The 20,192-nt window shown below is 39.6% G+C and overlaps 1 protein-coding gene and 1 long non-coding RNA gene across 2 annotated transcripts in view; one reads left to right on the forward strand and one right to left on the reverse strand.

The window, feature by feature from the left end:
* LOC134529639 (uncharacterized) overlaps positions 1-3,617 on the reverse strand; it is a 201,350-nt gene extending 197,733 nt beyond the window's left edge. The window contains exon 1 of the long non-coding RNA XR_010074649.1: positions 3,402-3,617. This is a non-coding gene — a long non-coding RNA (uncharacterized LOC134529639). The remainder of the gene's footprint in view (positions 1-3,401) is intronic.
* LOC134529638 (uncharacterized) overlaps positions 1-20,192 on the forward strand; it is a 139,005-nt gene that overhangs the window by 47,206 nt on the left and 71,607 nt on the right. The window lies entirely within an intron of this gene.

A 20,192-nucleotide genomic window follows, 5' to 3' on the forward strand; every position in this document is an offset into this window, starting at 1 on the left:
GGAAATTACTACGATCTTATATTATGTTAATTTCTTTAAGTAACTTGGTAAAAGAAAATTTTAGTTACAATTTCTCAAAGTAGTCTAGTAAGTTAGTAGATAGTCAATTAACATTTTTTTAAATGTTAATTGGTAGCATTTTTAATCTTACGATGAAATTACCACAAATATTACTGTAAATTAATGCGAAGCTGTCTTATTAATGCAATTTTATGAATATAACATAAAAAATTACATTAAAACTAACCTAAATTCCCTTGTTTCCTTTTCAATTTAGATTTCTAGATTTTCAAACTAACTTACCGCGGAAAATTCACTCTCTTTAAGTTTAAAATTGCACTGTCTGTTTTCTTAAATACTAAGGAAAACTAGTTTTTTTTTTTTTTGCAAGTGACGAGCAGAAGATAAATTTCAAAAATAATTCACCAAAATAACATTATTTTAGAATAAAAAGCTGCTGTTTTCGTATATTTTCAGTTTTTTGATAAGCTGGCAGATACAATTTATTCCTAAGTACCAGATATGCTTGCTTGCTTTGATCAGGAACTGCGTTGGCTGGTTTTCTGTTAGCATTTTACGTACCTACCGTACGTTTGGAGTAACGAATTTTTTTCTCCTCTTCTGCTATACAAACGGTCATGCCCACGTGTATATCCAGGGTATAATAACAGATGGTATAGCAGAAATTAGGTATCCTGTAGGGCGGGCTTTGAGCAACGTTAGCTTTCACTAAAACGACAGCGTATGCCTGCGGCCTTTTTCTATGAAAACGAATGGTTAGAAACCTTGATGTCATAACTCGCTTTTGTGAGCCTCTTGAACTCGTCGTTTCTTCATTTGAAGTGTTCGTCCGATAAACAGCGATCTCTCCCGAGCTGTCACGTGCCAACGGAATGTTGGGGGTCGAAACTGACCCGCGTCACAGCGAGATTGCGTTTGGCACTTAGGTTACATAAACAAATTAATGTTTTGTAATTAATTAATGTACAAAACACTTTATTGGAGTTCAAACATCGGATGTTATGCAAATGGGCAATGTTGATAATATTTAACTCGGTCTGCTTTAATAAGTAACAATTTTTCTCTCAAAAAGTCCTTTCCTTTTTTTTTGTTTGGTTCCGAAAATGATGGTCTACAAAATCGGGTTTCTTACCCATTAAACCTAGATTAATTTTTATCGCTTCACTCAGTAGGTAACTGCTCCCTGATGATGGCGACTGCAGCTTCGACCGAAACGTTGGTGATATCTTCGCCTTCGACACAGCTTCGACCCATTAGCCAAGCAACTCCAGAGAATGGCCGCGAAAGCCAACTATCTTTATTACACTCATGTTATCTCTTTTTTAATCCAATGTTTAAGGAATTTGTCTTAGGAAAACTTTCAAATGCCACAAATAACCCTAGACATTCTAGATATGTGAAAGACATTAGACAAAAATACAATTATTTTTAAATAAGGCTTGAAATGGTTTTCATATTTGTACACAGCTTAAGTACTGTGTTTATGAGAAGCCTGCGACATTTTGGACAAATTGTATAAACATGGGCGGTATGAAAGGCAATGAGTTCTGTGTCGGAGAGTATTGAAGAACTTATTTATTTCATACGACATTTCTGGTCATGTGCCGGGCAGGGACTTTGAATTTTGGGAATTGGTACTTCAAACCTCTGGAGCTCTCTTTCGATGGTACCACTGCACAGTTATTATATATACTTAGTTATATTTCACCAGAAATAACGGCATAATGTAGACAACATGACTGACAACATGATGTAAACGTTAAGTATCTATACATTTTCTATTATAAATAAAGACGCACATTGTCGCAGATTCACGAATCCAAACGGTGTAATGGAGTAAGAAAATGGCTTCACGTGCACACAGTGAACAGTGACATAACGGAACACTGCTGAAGTCGGCCGTGGGCTCAGGTAAATCCATGGAAACCCATACATAGGCTCCATAAACTGAAGTAGTTCGCATAGGGTTCTTGCAAGTGAGTCGCAGGTGTTCCAAGTTGGAATAATTCAGGTTGGGACTGGAAAAGTTCGCATGTTCATTAACCTGCAGGTTAGACTCCACAGCTCTCCGCATATCTAAACCACTGCTAACTTTGTGATGCTAAATAAACTGCATACGAACTGCAGACACAGAGAACATATACATGCACATGTTTGAAATGAATCCGTGAATTCTTTCAATTTTAAATGTAGGCTGGCCCCGATTTCAGGTAGCTAGCGCTCTGGGCAGATAAGCTTTAAGCGCCCCCCCCCCCCTCACCCCCCCCCCCCCCCCAGCAACCAACAATTTTACAAATTCACGCTTATTTACTATCAGTTTTGAAACAGCACAATATGCAACTAAATGCTAAGTTTTTTTCAAATACATAGACTGTTAGTCTTTTGTCTTATTTAAATTTAATAAATGGCTGTTACAGATTTATACGGCTGTTATAACTACCGTAATAAATGAGTTTTAAATCTATTTCTGAAGTATTTAGTTTGAGGTCAAATATTTTTAAGCGCACTGCACTAGTTAATATAAACTAACATTTTCCCTCTTCACGTATTTTTGAAAATCAAACCATTACCGTACTTTAAAAAACTTATTTTTTCCGTCTCACAGATTTTTGTCTTATTTTTTACGCCATCTCAAATTCTCTCGCCCCTTACAAACTGGCGCTCTGGGCAAATTTTCCGTTTACTCGTTTGTAATTCGCGGCCTGAATGCAGGTTTCTTCTATACCGGTATGATCTAACCGAAATAGTAAATGTTCTCACACAGAGAATCAATCAAATGCCGCAGCTATCTACGCGTGTTCTAAGGCCTATGTACTATAAGATTTTCAAAAAGAAATCAGCGTTTCTACTCACATACAATCGGAAGTTTAATGTATTCCTTGCCAGAATGTTGAAATCAGCAGTCTTATATATGTGTAATCAATTGAGCTACTATTTCTTCTTCATTGGCCATTTGATTTTGCCAAAGTCCTGTTGTTTTGATACAGCTGTACGTGATTCCGGTCTGCTCATATGTGGATATTATTGGTGATCGTTCCAGAATAAGTATTATCCAACAATAGAAGCAGCGCCAGTATAACAATTGTTTTTTTTTTTCTGACCGAAGGAATCCAAAAAATCTTTTCCAGTTATCACATGCCATTATTAGGGCCTGTCAAGAATGTGCAGGATCAGATATGCGTAGGTCAGACCTCAGAGCCCTTCCCGTATTTGGGCCGGAGAAATGTGTTCACTCACTCACTCAAAAGCGAGGTGGCGCAATGGTAGAGCAATGGACTCGCATGCTAATGGACCTGAGTTCGGATCCCCATCCACTCATCCCGATTTGGGTTTTTCCATGGTCTTCCGTAATACTCGAGTCCAATGTTGGGATTACTTACCCGATTTCAAGGCATTGTGTTGGTTGAACGTGTCCGCATGATGTTCTCGCTGTCGGCGAGACAAACAGTCCAAAAATAACACCGTTGGACATTGACCCGGCACCTTCCACGGCAGGTACGTTGAAAAGAAGTGAAGGTCTAGTTGCAGACGTTAGGAACCACGTGGGTGGGAGGATTGCTGATGCGTCCTGGCCCATGGACGCACCAACGAGGAACTCCACTGGTCTTTATTAATAGTGGAGGGCGCGGTATCCCCCCCCCCCTCCCGCCGCGAGGCCACGTGCCCCGCCCCGCCCCCCCGCGCCGATCGTAGTACGCCGCGGAGTTGCGTAACACGTGCGCGGCGTTGCCAGCGTGGCGCTGTTGCCGGCTCGACGCCCGCCGCGCCGAGTGGGTCGTGCGAACCTGCCACGTCGCCGCGCCGCCCTGGTTCCGGTCTGCGGGCACACTTCCGCAGCCGGCGCGGCCGTGGCCTTCCGCAAGCGACCTCGCGCGGCACTTGATACCTCCATGTATCGGCAAATACGATACGTACTTGATTTTATGTGTTTACTCATACACAGTATCAAGTGTCTCAAATACACAGGCTGTCCAGAACTCTACGTCAAACCGAGAGTAATTGGTAGGCCAATTAATTACTATCCCGAGAAAATTGGTTGTCTGTAAAGTCGGTTTACGGACGATAGTTTAACGTGACGTCATAACAAAACATTGATGAAATGATTGCATACTTTATGAATAAAATTGAATAATTTTTTTTAATAATAAAAGAATAAATACTTGAAATTATACTAGTAATCAGATTTTTAAAATGCAAGAATTAACCTTTATTGCCGAAATTGTTGTTGTAATAAGCAATGAAAACCACATTAACTTTTCACTTCACTTTATAAACAGTCGAGTGGAAGAGAGATAGATGCGGCGCAAGCGTACAATGAGCGTAACGGAACAATGTGCGTAACGGGACACTTTTTCGTGCGTGCAGCCGGCGTTCATCGATTTATTAGACGTTGTCACGTGAAAAAATTAAAATGGTTACTTTTTGAGTCATAGCCTTTTTGTCAAAATATTTGAAAATCCCACACCGTGCCGCAAATTATCAGGTGCAGTGACTAATTTTTTTTTACGAAATCATGAATAACGTTGCTGTTGATAACAATTCAAAATAAAGTCAAAATTGTTATACGTGTGGAGAAAATAAATTCTTTGTACGACTTAGGTGGCAAAAAAATTTATCAGGTAACTGCCTATTCATACTTTAAAAAAATAGTATGCTAACTTAGTAAGTTTTTTCTTAAATGAGTTATTTTTAAAAATAACTTACTAAATAAGCATAGTTAATTTTTTTTTTACAAAATGAATAGTTAAAGTCAATAGAGGGAACATTTGTGCAGAATAATTCTTGAAAATAATTTTTTGTTAAATTATTTGCAGTATTTTTTATATTGAATTCTTCTCTATAGCAAGGTTGTTCTTGTTTGCGTTACAAAAATTTGTAGACACAGTATCTTAGAATTTTTTCCAAAATAAGGATTTTAAAACTTTTGAAAAAAAATACATATAACTCAAAAACTACAACACTTTTTAATTTTGGTTTTTGATTCAGAACTGCAAATTATTGACTTTTCAACTATTATCTACTTGACATTACGTTATGGAACATTCTGTATATGAAACACCTTCTGAAAATTATACCTAACGTATCAGTTAGTCAAAAAAAAATTGAGCAAGCCTGTGAACACAAGTCTGTGTCTTAATCATCAAGTTAGGCTTTAAAAAAAAGATTTTGTTCAAGCTTGGAATGGAAATCTTGCAGAACAAGTCTTAGGTCTTGTCGAATTCACTGTACAAGGTTTCTGCAAGCTTAGTGTTTTGTAGATTGCAGGTATTGCAGTGATTCATTGGATAATAATCTAGCCCCCTTTATTCTCCATTTCGTAGTCAGACACCCTTTTATCGACATTAAGTATTCGTTTCAAAAAGTTCACCAATTCACCTCTGAGGGAAAAGATTCACCTCAATCCTTACCTATTTCCTAATAAATTACCTTGGCTAGAAAAATAATAGGCTGCTTTCTGACATGATGTGTATTTATGTACTATAATTAGTTTTATTTATGACAGTATGATTTTTAGCATAGAATTTTTCCCGAAACTCAAAACACATAAATCGGGATTTGGCAAAGAGATATACCAGACACTGTGCTGTACAGAAAATCAGTTGAACTTTAAGAGAAATCAGCAATGCTTTTTTATTTATAAAATACTTTGCACCTTTTAAACATGAAAGTTTTAAAATCTTGTGGAATTAATATGATTTGAGATACTGGAGATGGTGCCAAATCGACGGTTTCGATAGACAAATGCATTTAAGTTATAAGAGTGTATTTAAATGATATGCATAGTTCACCTGTTGCCGAGGGTTAAGTAGTGGGCAATGTTTTATGTGTGTGGGGGGGGGGGGGGGTAGGTTGTTAACGAGCGCATTGGAGTTCTGCAAACGCCGAGGTGCGATGTCAGTTATCTGTTATTTATTTTTCTACTGTCACAACTTAACACTGCTTTTAATATGCAATTTAATTTTATTGTACTACTTTATGTTAAACATACCTCATAAGTAGTTTTTTTTTATAAATTTTAACTTTATTTCAAAATTTTACTTGGGGATTTCGGTCTATTACGCACCATTTGTTAGAAACCATCGATTTAAAAATTTAATTTTAAAATAAAACGTTTTTTGTACTAAAACTTAGTAAATGTATGGAGAAATTTGAGTAAGTGATCATTTTGCCGGAATGGAAACAGGAGGGGATTTGCGTTTCGAAAATATTTATTATATTATCAATGTTCTTGCGTTTTTCATTGGAGCTTTGATTATTTTTGACGTCATGGTAAATAAATACAAATGGAATGTCACGTGTTTCTCAAGGATCACACCAAAGGGTTAATAACACTCGGAATGACCGCTGCTTTGAGTGGTCTAAAATACCAGGAAACTTAATAATGAACCAACACTCGTATGCCTTGGCCTGCGCCGTCTCGCGCTGTGGACTCGTGCGCCTGCATCAAGTGTTGTCTTCTGGCGTGAAGCTTGCCTGGTGAAGCGCGTTGCTAGGCAACCCGAGACGAGTTCTAAAATAGCTGCCGTAAGGTAAACAGTGATGCCGGGCGCGCTCTCAGCGCCGTAGCATCGTGGATGTGACGTTTGTAATCTGGCGGCTCCAGCTCATCTGTTCCCGTGACACGGTCTCGAGTCCTGAGCCGGAGCAGCGAGGAAGCGCGTGCTAGTGCGGTGACGGGAGCAGCCAGAGAAAACCCCGTAGTGCTGAGAGTGCTGCCGGCGTCAGTATATAAGCCATGGACTAATTACGGACGTATACCAACATACTTGCCAAATTCAGCTGATCTCAACAATGCCTTGTTCGTTTGTTTACATATGTTACTGCAACATGTGAACAGTTTTTTTTTAAAATTATTCATATATGTTAGTAGTTTAACACAGCATAGTAAGAGTTCAATGTTGGCCTAAAAATATTCACCTCACTGTTAAAATTGCTGTACATTTACCGAAATTATCAATGAACAGAGATCTGAAAAAAAAAGAGTACTTTGTAGCTCCAGATAATAACTGGATATTTGTAGGGACTGCGACGGATTACAACTTACGGGTGTGCGTTCCTTTGTGAACACGGTAAACATGTTCGTGGTAAGAAAGTGTTTTTTTTTCCTGTCAACTTGACGCATTTTTAGAGGTTTGGTTACGAATCCAAGGTAATTCTTGTGATTTTAAGTTCAATGTGATTAAACGTAGTATCTCTGTATTGTACGTATTAAACGTATGGTGAAAACGACTGAAAGTGTGCCTACTTAGACGTGAGTGCATGGTGTACGCGCGTGTCAGGAGATCGGCCGGAGGCGCAGCCTGTCTGTTGTCAGCCGAGCGGCCGAGACGAGCCAGCCAACGGCTGTTCCTTGCCGGCGCGGCGGCCGCCATTTTGACCTTGGTCAGCAGCGCGCGACACGAGGCGGCGTTCACGGACAGTCCTCCGACTCTTCTGTGGTCACGTGACCTCGCCGTCCTGGCTCCTGTAACTACTGCAGCGCTCGGAGGCTGACTCACAAGCTACATTTTCCAATACATAAGTCGTCGTCGTACTGATTCTCGATAGAACACGCTGCTAAGTATGCCGCGATTAGATTTTTAAAATTTCATTGTGATAGTTATTTCACTGTTGTAATATTATTGATTCCGCTGAAAAAAGTAAATTCTTGTTTACAAATAAATACACGGTTCAAATAATGCTTTATCGAGATAACATTTTTAAACATCTATTAAAATTTCCTCCCATAGTTATTTATTTTTCTCAAAACTCAGTGGTTCAAGTGTTCTATAAATCCCAAGTTTTCGGAGATAAAATTTTTATTTTGTTGACATGATCACAGACAGGGAAAAGAATACTGTTCGGAACTAAATGCATGGGATTTAATTTACATCGAAAATGTATTGAATAAAACATTTCTCTATTTTTTGTTTTCGTAATTTCAACCAATGTTTGTTAACAAATGTTAAAATAATTTTGGTATGATAATTTTTAACCAGCATTTTTAAATACACTTATTGTTGAAGTGTATTTCACAAAAGTGTTAGTAGGCAAGTTTTTATACACGTACTTAAGTTTTGACAGAAACACGAAAGCGCTATGAGATATAGAGCGATGTACCTTCATCTTTTAAAAGTGTGTAGTACACGCTTTGGATGGTTTCACAGATATTCATTACGAGTGTTTACCATTTATTTTGTTATTTTATGAGAGCTTTAGACGCTGTCGAACAGCTTGACGCTATTTACTGACCAGCATCGTGATGAACGGTGTGTGGCAATACATGCCTAAAAAGTTCACAATTATTCTGTGGGGATGGTAATACACTGTGGGGGTTCTCATTCAGTGCAGCCGGCCGAGATCAAACCCACGACCCCCCAGTGGGCGAACATGCTACCGCACGACCAAACATACTTGTTAAACCAAACACTCTATTTTGAGATACAGCAGTGCGAGAATCTCCATTTTGGCAATTTTGAAGGACATTGATTGAATAATTACAGAAGCGAAGCAAGGTGGCGCAACGGAGTAAACTTTGGACTCGCATTCGAGATTACCTAGGTTTGAATCCCGGTCTACCCATCCTGATTTGGGTGTTCCATGGTTGCCCGAAATACTCCAGGAAAATTTTGGGATTGCTCCTTGCTATGTCATTCGGTTGCCCCGAATAATAAGTATTTATAAAACGCCAAATGTCTTGAAGTAGGCATTCCGCACTGGTTAGAAATTTAGTCTTTCCAATTGAAAATATATTCAGTTTACTGCAAAAACTTGAGTTACAAACTCTCTATAGTTTACGCCTTGCTTTTTATTAATTTTTGGTCTCTGTTGTTATTAGGGCTATTGCTATACATATTTTTTTCATTTTATTTTATGTTTTGTCACCAAATTTCCAATCATATATTTACTAAATGTTATCTCATAGCAAGACGATGTCACGAACGTGTTCATGAATACGCTATTGAGATTCCAGCCATCGCGCTATTGTGAGTACAGAGTAGATGTGCGAAACGTAGCGCTATTGTGATTTCAGCCCAAGGTATCCCAGAAGTGATGCCTATCTCGTTATTGTGAGTCCAGCGTGAGACAGCCCACGCCACGGGCTGGGCTGACCGAGCTCGGCAGGGCTGGCGCTTCCTGGCCGTGACTTCCGCGCACGCCTGCATACCCGCTGTCCGCGCGGCACAAAGCCACCCCCCACTCCCCAACCCAGTCCAACCCACCAGTCCCATACCATGTGGCTAGAATGACCCACCAGTCACATACCATGTGGCTAGAATGACCCACCAGTCCAATACCATGTGGCTAGCACGACCCACCAGTCCCATACCATGTGGCTCGAATGACCCACCAGTCACATACCATGTGGCTATAATGACCCACCAGTCCAATACCATGTGGCTAGAATGACCCACCAGTCCCATACCATGTGGCTCGAATGACCCACCAGTCACATACCATGTGGCTAGAATGACCCACCAGTCCAATACCATGTGGCTAGAATGACCCACCAGTCACATACCATGTGGCTAGAATGACCCACCAGTCCCATACCATGTGGCTAGCATGACCCACCAGTCCCATACCATGTGGCTCGAATGACCCACCAGTCACATACCATGTGGCTAGAATGACCCACCAGTCCAATACCATGTGGCTAGAATGACCCACCAGTCACATACCATGTGGCTCGAATGACCCACCAGTCCCATACCATGTGGCTAGAATGACCCACCAGTCCAATACCATGTGGCTAGCATGACCCACCAGTCCCATACCATGTGGCTCGAATGACCCACCAGTCACATACCATGTGGCTAGAATGACCCACCAGTCACATACCATGTGGCTAGAATGACCCACCAGTCCAATACCATGTGGCTAGCACGACCCACCAGTCCCATACCATGTGGCTAGAATGACCCACCAGTCCAATACCATGTGGCTAGAATGACCCACCAGTCCAATACCATGTGGCTCGAATGACCCACCAGGCACATACCATGTGGCTAGAATGACCCACCAGTCACATACCATGTGGCTAGAATGACCCACCAGTCCAATACCATGTGGCTAGAATGACCCACCAGTCCAATACCATGTGGCTAGAATGACCCACCAGTCCCATACCATGTGGCTAGAATGACCCACCAGTCCCATACCATGTGGCTCGAATGACCCACCAGTCCCATACCATGTGGCTAGAATGACCCACCAGTCCCATACCATGTGGCTCGAATGACCCACCAGTCCCATACCATGTGGCTCGAATGACCCACCAGTCCCATACCATGTGGCTCGAATGACCCACCAGTCCCATACCATGTGGCTAGAATGACCCACCAGTCCCATACCATGTGGCTCGAATGACCCACCAGTCCCATACCATGTGGCTCGAATGACCCACCAGTCCCATACCATGTGGCTCGAATGACCCACCAGTCCCATACCATGTGGCTAGAATGACCCACCAGTCCCATACCATGTGGCTCGAATGACCCACCAGTCCCATACCATGTGGCTCGAATGACCCACCAGTCCCATACCATGTGGCTCGAAGGACACCCTTCAGTACTAAACCATACAGCTCTAAGGAGACTCCAGTACTAAACCATACGGTTCGAAGGACACCCTCCAGTACTAAACCATACAGCTCGAAGGAGACTCCAGTACTAAATCATACAGCTCGAATGACCCTCCAGTCCCATACTATGTGGCTCGAAGGACACCCTCCAGTCCCATACCATGCGGCTCGAAGGACACCCTCCAGTACTAAAACATACAGCTCGAACGACACCCTCCAGTTCCATACCACACGACTCGAAGGACGCCTTGCGTAGTACTCGGTGCAAACACTTTGGTGCGATCTAAGTTTTCACCTATCCTTGCACTGGGTGCACATCAACGCCGGAGGACATCGACTGTGTACTACTGTATGGGCACAGTTCTGTTACTAGATGTTTGAGGGGGAGGGGCTTATTTGTCTCTGTATTTCTGTCTCTCTTCTCTCCGGCGGTATTCGCAGTCCTAAACTTAAGAGAGATTACTGCCCTGGACTGCTGTTAGTCCCTCACTTTTGGCGCTCCGTAGTGGCAGTTGTCTGGTGAGTTGTGGTGTTAGCCTTGAAGTCCGGGGGCCTTGCAGATATTCCTAGCTGCGTGCCCGCGCATAGTGTGCCGTCTACTGTCTCTAGTGATGACGATCGTAATTAGGTATGTGGTCATTGTGGTAGATAGTCAGAAATTAAATATCTCTAACAACATTTTTAAGATTAATATTTTATTTTCTGAGAAAAGGGCTCGTTATCAAGCTTTTAAAGATTAATGGAAGTGAAGATACAACATATATACGAATTGATACTTTTTAATGCCTAACGTGAGTCAATTGAGCAGAAGGCGGGCAGCCACAGTCTTAAAAAAAACTTTATATTTCCTGCTTCACTTCCATGCAGTATTTTGCGTCTGGATGTGGTATCCACTGACTTGATGTAAGTTTTTGGACAAACGCCATTGCCATTGCCATTGCATTGTTCTTAGCAATGGCGTATGTCCAAAAACTTACATCAAGTCATGCACTCCCATTGCACAAATCTTTCAAAGATAGCGGTATCCACTGTCCCTCCTCATGAAGGGACATATTCCAGGCCCCTCGACATCCTGTGTTTGGATTTGTTTCTGTTTGTTGCCGTGTTAACGTGAGAACGTGTCCAAACCGATTCCCGATAACCTTGCCTGAGACTAGACACAGCAACACATCGTGAAACAAGCAGTCTACTTGACGTGTCTGTACACAACCTTTTTTTTGCTTACGATTGCGTGAGAATAATGGAACACAACACAAATCAGCGTATTTGGTTTACAATTGATGATTTTTTTTTTTACTCTGATGGGCAACTTAAACAGAAATATTAGTGAAAACAAAAAGACTGATGGGTTTAAAAGTATTTTCAATAATAAATACTTGGTTTAGTGTACACGTGTTATAAGTTATACTTATTTGATTTAATATACATTAATTTACAATATTTTAAAACACTTATCCTATTTTTGCAACACATATTTGTCACCAGAAATAAAATTTCACGTCATGAAAGATATTGTTAATTATATATATATAATAAACGATATATATTATACATAAACCAACGTACAAATATATGTTTTAGTAGCTATTATAGCAATTACCTAATCAAATACCAATTAAGAATATATTTTCCACGAATTATAATGCAATAATAAGATTAACAGAAACGTAAAACAAATTTCCCCCTGTTGGAATTTGATCGTGCTCCCGTTCATTAATTCGTTCCCGGGCGCTACGCACTTTTTTACTCTGCTGCTTTATTAGAGTAGGCCGTGAACAGAACCCTGCAGTCCTGGAACTGGACCTCTGGTAGTTTTTAGTACGATTTTACTGCCGATAAATAACATTACAGGCGTGTAAAACTGTCGGTGCTCGATGAGGTGCGTGATCGAATATCAGCAACGGCAAGACATCTCCATAACATGATTCCAGAACGGCTAGGTTGTAGGTTGAGTTCAGCGCGAAGGTTATGCCCACGCTGTGTCTGACTCGACCCTCCGATATCATGGCTGAAGACGTGATTAAGCCTTCGAAATAAATATGCGATATTGTCGAGCACAACTTTTAATTAGCGTAGCCATGGAGGATATCTGCATACACATATCTCCTTTTCTAGGTTCCTTAGATACAAGCAGGCCTAATGTTTGCTTTTGCTGAAATAAATTAAAATATATTTTATTTTCCTTGACTGCACTTAAATTAATACATTTCAGACTGCAGGGTAAAAAAAAACTGAGTAAAATAACTGTGCCGACATTAATTTTTGGTAGACAATGCAAAAAAACTTCTCCAATCATTCACCGGGAAAAAAAAACCTGGGTACGCCACTTGGTGAGGGTCTCCTAACAGCAACCTTGCTCCTCGAACCATAAACTTTTTCCAATAATTTTCAGCAATGTATCGTATGAAATTGAATTCAATTTTAATTGTGACGCACGCAGATTTTTTTTTTTTTAAAGCAATTCTTGGTTTGGTGCCTTTTTACATCTGGAGGCCTCCCGCTAAACTTATTTGCTTTGTTCTACATGCATATACTGCATGTATATTTGTTTGTTTTTAGAGCGATAGCCCTGGTCGGAAATACCAAAGTAGTGGTAGTGGACTGTATAAATATCTGAGGACAACAGCCGAGGCGTGGGCCGGGAGTATTGCAGGTCCTGTCAGGGATGCCAACTTGGGGGTTTTCCCCCCAAATTTAGGGGAACCAAGATGTAATGTTTTTTTTTTGTTTTTTTTTTTTAGATGGTACATTTATTTAAGGGGATTCTTTAGTGGGATTTTTTTAGCGGGTACATTATTCAAGAAATTTTTGAGGGCGTGAAATTAAAGTGTATATCTTGAAAACAAAGTAAAAAAAAACAGCAACATAGCCTAAATGGCATTGGTAGCTGAATTTCGCACTACGACCAACTACAACTTTCTGGTGAAGAGAATTCCGTTTCGACTTTTACCGTTCAACGTTTTCACGTTTGGTTGAGGTTGTGTCCGTTAGTTTGTTGTGTACTCGCGAGTTTTATTGGATTGCAAAGTAGGTCGTTTGTGTTTTTATGTGGTGCCAAGGAATAAAAAAACAAGAATAATAATTAATTATTCGTGTTCAAATCTTTTACAGAATGCAAAAAAAAAAAATAAAATTATCAGTAAAAATATACGAAATGTTGGCAGACCGATCCAGAACTTCAAGGTTAGTAAACATGTATTCTTTAAACAGAAATTAAATTCGTACATATATAAAATTGTAGATAATGAATGTTATTTTTCAAAATTATTATGCTCTGTTTGAGCAGAAACATAAGGAAAATGTAAGGTTCAAGAGAAAATAATTTTAGCTCTCAAACAGGGTGTACCATGAAAAATTAAGGGGTTTTTAATCGAAATCTAGGGGTATTTGAAGTTGGTCCTAGGGGGAACACTCTGTAGGAGTTGGCATCACTGCCTCCTGCGTGGAAGACCAGCACGTGAGCCTGTTTCGCAACCAGAAGGCAAACGTCGCGCCCGCCCGCGCGGCACGTTGCATCGCCTTGGTTCGCAGGCGAAGGTGTCGCTAGCCTTCGTGCTGAGCTCAGCCTACAACCTGGCCGCTCCGGAAGCAGGTTATGGAAATGTCTGGTCGCTGCGACAACCCGCCTCCCGCCAGTATCAGTACTCTTGACGTGCAAGAGAACACGGGTAGGTGACATCAAAAACTCCCGCCTACTTTCCGTGGCCTCCGAGGCGCTGTCGACTCAAGCGGCACAACTGCTGTTGAATGCTGGGAAATAGCGTAATTCTTCCCCGCTACACCCACGACCCGAAGCGAAGCCTTCAAGATGGCGGACTCGCGCGTGTGGCAGCACACACTCGTATTTGTTCGCGTCTGTGGTCATTTGGGAACGTGCAGTGTGTAAAATGAAACGTCACATTGTAACTACCCTGGAATTCATTTTGTAAAATTGAGTAATCTTAACGTTAAATAATCATAACTTTAAAAATTCGTGCTTAAACTATCTTTTTTAACATTTATGATGTGACGACTCGAACACGGTTTATGCATTTCGGAACGACAACGTAAAAGTGCACAGTATAAGTAGAGCAAGACATCTCGCCAGTCTTATCCAGTAATTTACTTTCAATAAACTTCATATTTGCATTATATAAATTGCACATTATGGAAACATGTAAGAATTGATGGTATTGGTTTATCGAATAACTGATAAAACTTTCAATGCATATTTCTGTCCATTTATTCAGTTATTTCATATTAGGAAGGCCTATAGATTTTTTCAAGCCTTAATTTTAAATAAACAATGTAAGCACAAATAATTTATATAAAAAAAGGTGCGTGTACTTATGTAAGCATGTCAGGATTTATCTTCTTTTTGATTTCATTCCCAAAAATGTTTTGAAATGAAAAGTTACACAAATTATCAAAATTCAATAATATAAATTTTGTAACAGCAAAAATACTTTACAGTACAATTACTATAGAATTGATTACAAGTTTATAAGCACATAAACTGATATGTATAGTCTTCTTTTTTAGAGAGAGTAATAAAAAAAATATTGTTTTATTTCAGAAATTCAAACATTTGGAGGATAGTGAATCTTTTTCGAAAACAGGTATAGACAGTAATTTTTGTCTTCTTCTGAATATCAAGCGTGCAACATTTCATCAAGAAGTACCAAAATTCTCATTTAAGTGGTGTAAAAAAGGGATAGGATGTTTTTTTCTTAATCTAATATAAACCGTGATTTTCCTCTTTTGAAATTATTTGTAGACAATAAATTTGGACAAGAGTGCAAAATTTAGTAAAGAAGTACCAAAATACCGATTCAACGGCTGAGAAAGGGGGTTGGGAATTTTTTTTCCAAATATAACGTAGACAGTGACATTACTCATGCTTTGTGAGTCAAGTGTACAAAATTTCATCCAGCTTGAACTAAAACTGTGTATTTGTATGAAAAAAAGCCTATATATACCACTTTACACATAAAATTAACCACGTTAATTGTATTCCTAATATTTATTTTTATTACAAAAAAAATAAAGTTTCTTTGTTTAACTAGTGTAAAATGATAAATCCATCGGACAAGGCTATATATTAAATTTATAACATAAATTTTGATAAAGAAAAAAAACAAGTAATTAGTTTTTAATTTAGCGTCTAAAAAGAGCAAAAATAAGTTTGTAAAAATAAGTTAAAAAATTACGAATCGCGTGGAATTAAACCCGGGAAGTTAGAATCACTAGTCAATGCACTTCCGCTTTCAGCTAATTTAGCACTATATCAATTTAGAAAGAGTTTTTGTTATTAAAATAGTAATCCTAGGATTAAAACGTAACTTTAATGTTTTTTTCTTTACATAACTATTTAAGTCTGTAAAATATGTTCCGGGATATTTTTTGCTATAAGAAATATGTGTTTGACTCACCGATACGCTTGGTACGTCCCCTGATGTTCACGAAAGGGAATATGCACAGGTTTATGCTGCCTCACGTGGGTCCGCCATGTTGACGACTTACGGTTCGGCGGTAGCGATGAGGGGTTCCCCCGCCTGTAGGCCTCATTGTGGTGTTGTCGAGTACCTGCGACAAGCCACAGGCAGCCAAGCTCTTGTGCCACTGGCCACGCGATTGAACTGGTCAGACCGCAGGCGCCGGGGAGCTTGCAGGGTGACACTCGGTAGCGAGTGCCCGTGGCTTGTCGCTACTATTGGAGAGTAGCGCGGGAAACCGGACCACACTCACTCCTGCCGCCTACTCGTGGAGTGCTTTTCAGAATGGAGCCCCCACGCTACGCAGCCACGCATTCACCCTCTACAGGTGCCGCAAGCCAGTTTTCACACTTGTTCCTGTTTCCCCCGAGTCCCCTGATTTAGCACCTACACTGAATTGAACAAAGGAAACACGAATGAAACTTAAGAAGACACCGTATATTACTTTTATTTCGACAATAAGTCTTTTATTTTACTTATATTCAACAAAATCCTCATTATTATTCTTAACTATGAGAAAAATAACTTTTTTTTCACAAGTTTTTCGTACCGAATCTTGGAAAAACGAGGAAGACGATGTGACTTGGCTTTTCGTGACCGGCGTGCATCAAAGAATCTCATTAAATTGTCGGAATTTGTGGGAAATACACGTGAAATTGATATGTACTCTATGTCTTACTAGTATGACAGAAGGCTCAACAACAGTGATATGATTTTCTTCACTCGCCCATTGATATTTTATTTAAATAATGTGTTACAATGACTTAAAAAAATCAGGGCTGCTACTCCACATGCTATGGCAAGCAACGCAGAAAAATGTCATCATTGACTTCGTCGTTTGTCGTGTGGGATAACTTGGTAGTGGAAAATGTCCAAGACGAATGTTATTTTTCATGGGTTTGTCGCCGACTGTCATTCAGTGTAGATTAAAACAACTGTTATATTGGGTACATACTTGCCTCACCATCGCCATTACGCTCGCCCTGACACTTAAGGGGGTGCCTCCCATTTCAGGTCCAGCTTTTATATTTACAGTAATTACAGATAAACCTGTAGACTTTTTCAATTGTTTAACTTTCACGAAATGAAAAATGTATAAAGCACATACTTTTTGCATAACTAGCTGCCAAAGTTACATTTTGAACGTTTTTGGGTTGTACAAATAAGTAGAATTTAATTTATTTCAGAACTGAAACTTTTTAGGTTTAACTGCAATGCCACTGGCTACTGCAAGAAACGGTTTGAATTTCTTTCAGAAAATATTAATTAAATTTACCTGGTATTTCAAAATTCTCAAATTTGTTATGATTTTGACATCCAAGAAACATGAAATGAGTTTTTGTGATAGAAATGCACACCGTATCGTATAAAGTAGTCAGTGGCATTGCAGTTAAACCTAAAAAGTTTCAATTCTGCAATAAATTAAATTCTCCTTATTTGTACAACCCAAAAACGTTAAAAATGTAACTTTGGCAGCTAATTATACAAAAAGTATGCGCTGTATAGGTATATTTTTCATTTCGTGAGCGTTAAACAATTGAAAAAGTCTAAAAGTTGATCAGTGATTAATATAAATACAAAATCATGACCTGAAATGGGAGGCACGCCCAAGTCAACAACACTTTCCACTCGCTGAACGAGTTCGTAAATCGACTCGTCGAGCAAGTCCCACTCGCTCCTCCTGAGACCATGATCGAGACGTCCAACACCTGAGACTACTCGTAGACTGATTATAATTATTAATACTCGAGGATCGCTGGGCTTGCCGATCTTAACGTCGGAGTCCGTGGATGAATCTGCAGGCGGCCGGGGCAGCATGACGTAGGCGACGAGAGGTTGTACTTCGGTCTGTGTCGGCCCGCACTTCATCGACTCAACGTACTTCGGTGGCTAGGACGTTTTTAAACAGGCTCGGCTTCCACGTAGTGCGGACTTGCGACGACCCACCTTTCCTTATTGGAATACCTCCACGGTCTATCAGTCCATGGTGGAGTGAAAAACCTTATTTGTATCGTATCCCTTCATTATGCATATATAATTTACCATCAAATATTGCAAAATTATAGATATGCTTTTTTTTTAAAGATACCGATTGATTATTGATAAACAATTTGTGTTATGATTTTAAAATGGTTGACAAAATATAAGTACTTTGTTGCAAAACAGTTATTTATTTAACAATAGATATGTGTTTGCACACAATTCGATTTGTTTCGATTCTTCTTATCTTTTCTGATGTTTATTCGACGGTTTCTGATAGTTTTGGGATCGAGTCGCGACCCACCCGTAACCCTTCCGCTACCCACTAGTGGGTCGCGACCCACCGTTTGGGAACCGCTGAGCTAGACCATTCTTCGATAGCTCAGGCCAAGCTTCGCTGGCTGCATAACTACGGGCGTAAAAGAGGCGCACTGCCGGAGCGTTGCTGGTGGTGTACCGACAGATTTAAGGGGCAAAACAAAAACCACCCGTTAACAATACCTGGACGTAAAATCATTTAAATTCAGTACACATAAACCAATTCTATAATAAATATAGCATTTTTTTCTCGGAAATAATTACCTTGTTTACAAAGGCTGTGCCAGGGTCAAACTGTTTGCCATAAGGTCATAGAACATTATTCTGTCGTCACATGTAGCATGTCGTTCTTCCATTAGTAATATTCAACACCCACAACGTATTTCACATAACCAGCTCAGTCGTCTCTTGGAACATTCTTAACTGCCCCGTAGTCGCACATGTATGGAGGCACACGAAGAATTTAGTGGTCATGGTTTTGGGTTTTGCAAGCGTTTGTCGCCCCTAAATATTGTATATCTCGGTTTGTAGTGTTACAACAACTCAATTAGCTTGAATTTATACTTTATCTCTTCGCATTTAATCCCACTTCGTTTCAATCAGGCATGCATGTCAGTTTTAACGCATATTTACAAGGACACTGTAGGACGTGTTATCCATTACAATAACTTAAGAAGCAGGAAAATTCGGGATAAATTTTTCATTAGGCCATTTTTATCAGGATTTATCTGTCCATGTAATCTCCACTGGAGGCTTCTGCTATATGAACTAGCAGAAAACTGGCAAATAAAAACTATTCATTGACCCTTTGTGCACGATGACGATTGCGCTGGAGACACTTCCCATGCCTTAATACCTCATACATCCCCTTCCTTCTGCCAACATTTCTGCACTATTTAGTTATTGCCGATCTGTGATAAGCCTATATCCACATAAAAAAAAGGCATCTCTTTCTCCTCTTTGTATACGGACTTCAATAAAAAAACTTGTAACACCAAATAACTATGTCACATCTTTCAATAACGTGAATCATATTCCAAGTTGTGGGTGCAGTCTTCTTGACTACGCAAACTTTTCAAATAGTGTCTTTCTTGTAACACTTTTGTCGAAATCACAATTTGTACGTTGATGTTTTTTTTCTTTTATAAAAATAATTTTTTTATTTACAGATAAACATAGGTGCAGTGATTCATAAGGAAGATAACTATATAAAATAAGAATTTATAAATATAAACATATTTTAAGAAATTTGATGTCATAGCCTAATGCCAACAAAAGGAATTAATTAATTTTAATTTTTCGAAACCATTGGTCCCATCGAAGGCAAGACGATCAGAGATGAAACAAAAAAAAAAATCATACCAGGTGTATTGGTGAAGGAATTAGCTATGGGTCATGACCTATACTAAGAAACCGTTTCAGCAATCGCCGAAAGTGATCTTGGGGAACCATGTAAACTTAAATCAAGAGTTCTGAGTAAGATTTGAACCCAGTTCGTTCGCAATGGTATACGTTATATTACACTGTGCGACTTGGTTTTGTCTCGGGTTGGAGAGGGGAAGGGAACATAAAATTTTGGAATTCTTCCTTCCTTGAACAGATATTTTTATTCTTTATATTTGTTACATCATGTTTATGGCCCTTGCCTATGCCGAAAAGCTTTGTGGGGGACGGCCTAAACTTATGCCCATAGCGCAAATCAAACCTCGAGTACAGAGCCAGAATACTGACTCTTAGATTACGAGGCAAGTAAAAATACGTACACACTCTTATAGTTACTATGAAAACTGAGGAAATTTAATGAATAAACAACTTTTTTACTATGTTATTGTTTT

Source organism: Bacillus rossius, chromosome 2, assembly GCF_032445375.1.
Source record: "Bacillus rossius redtenbacheri isolate Brsri chromosome 2, Brsri_v3, whole genome shotgun sequence".
Taxonomy (NCBI): Eukaryota; Metazoa; Arthropoda; class Insecta; order Phasmatodea; family Bacillidae; genus Bacillus; species Bacillus rossius.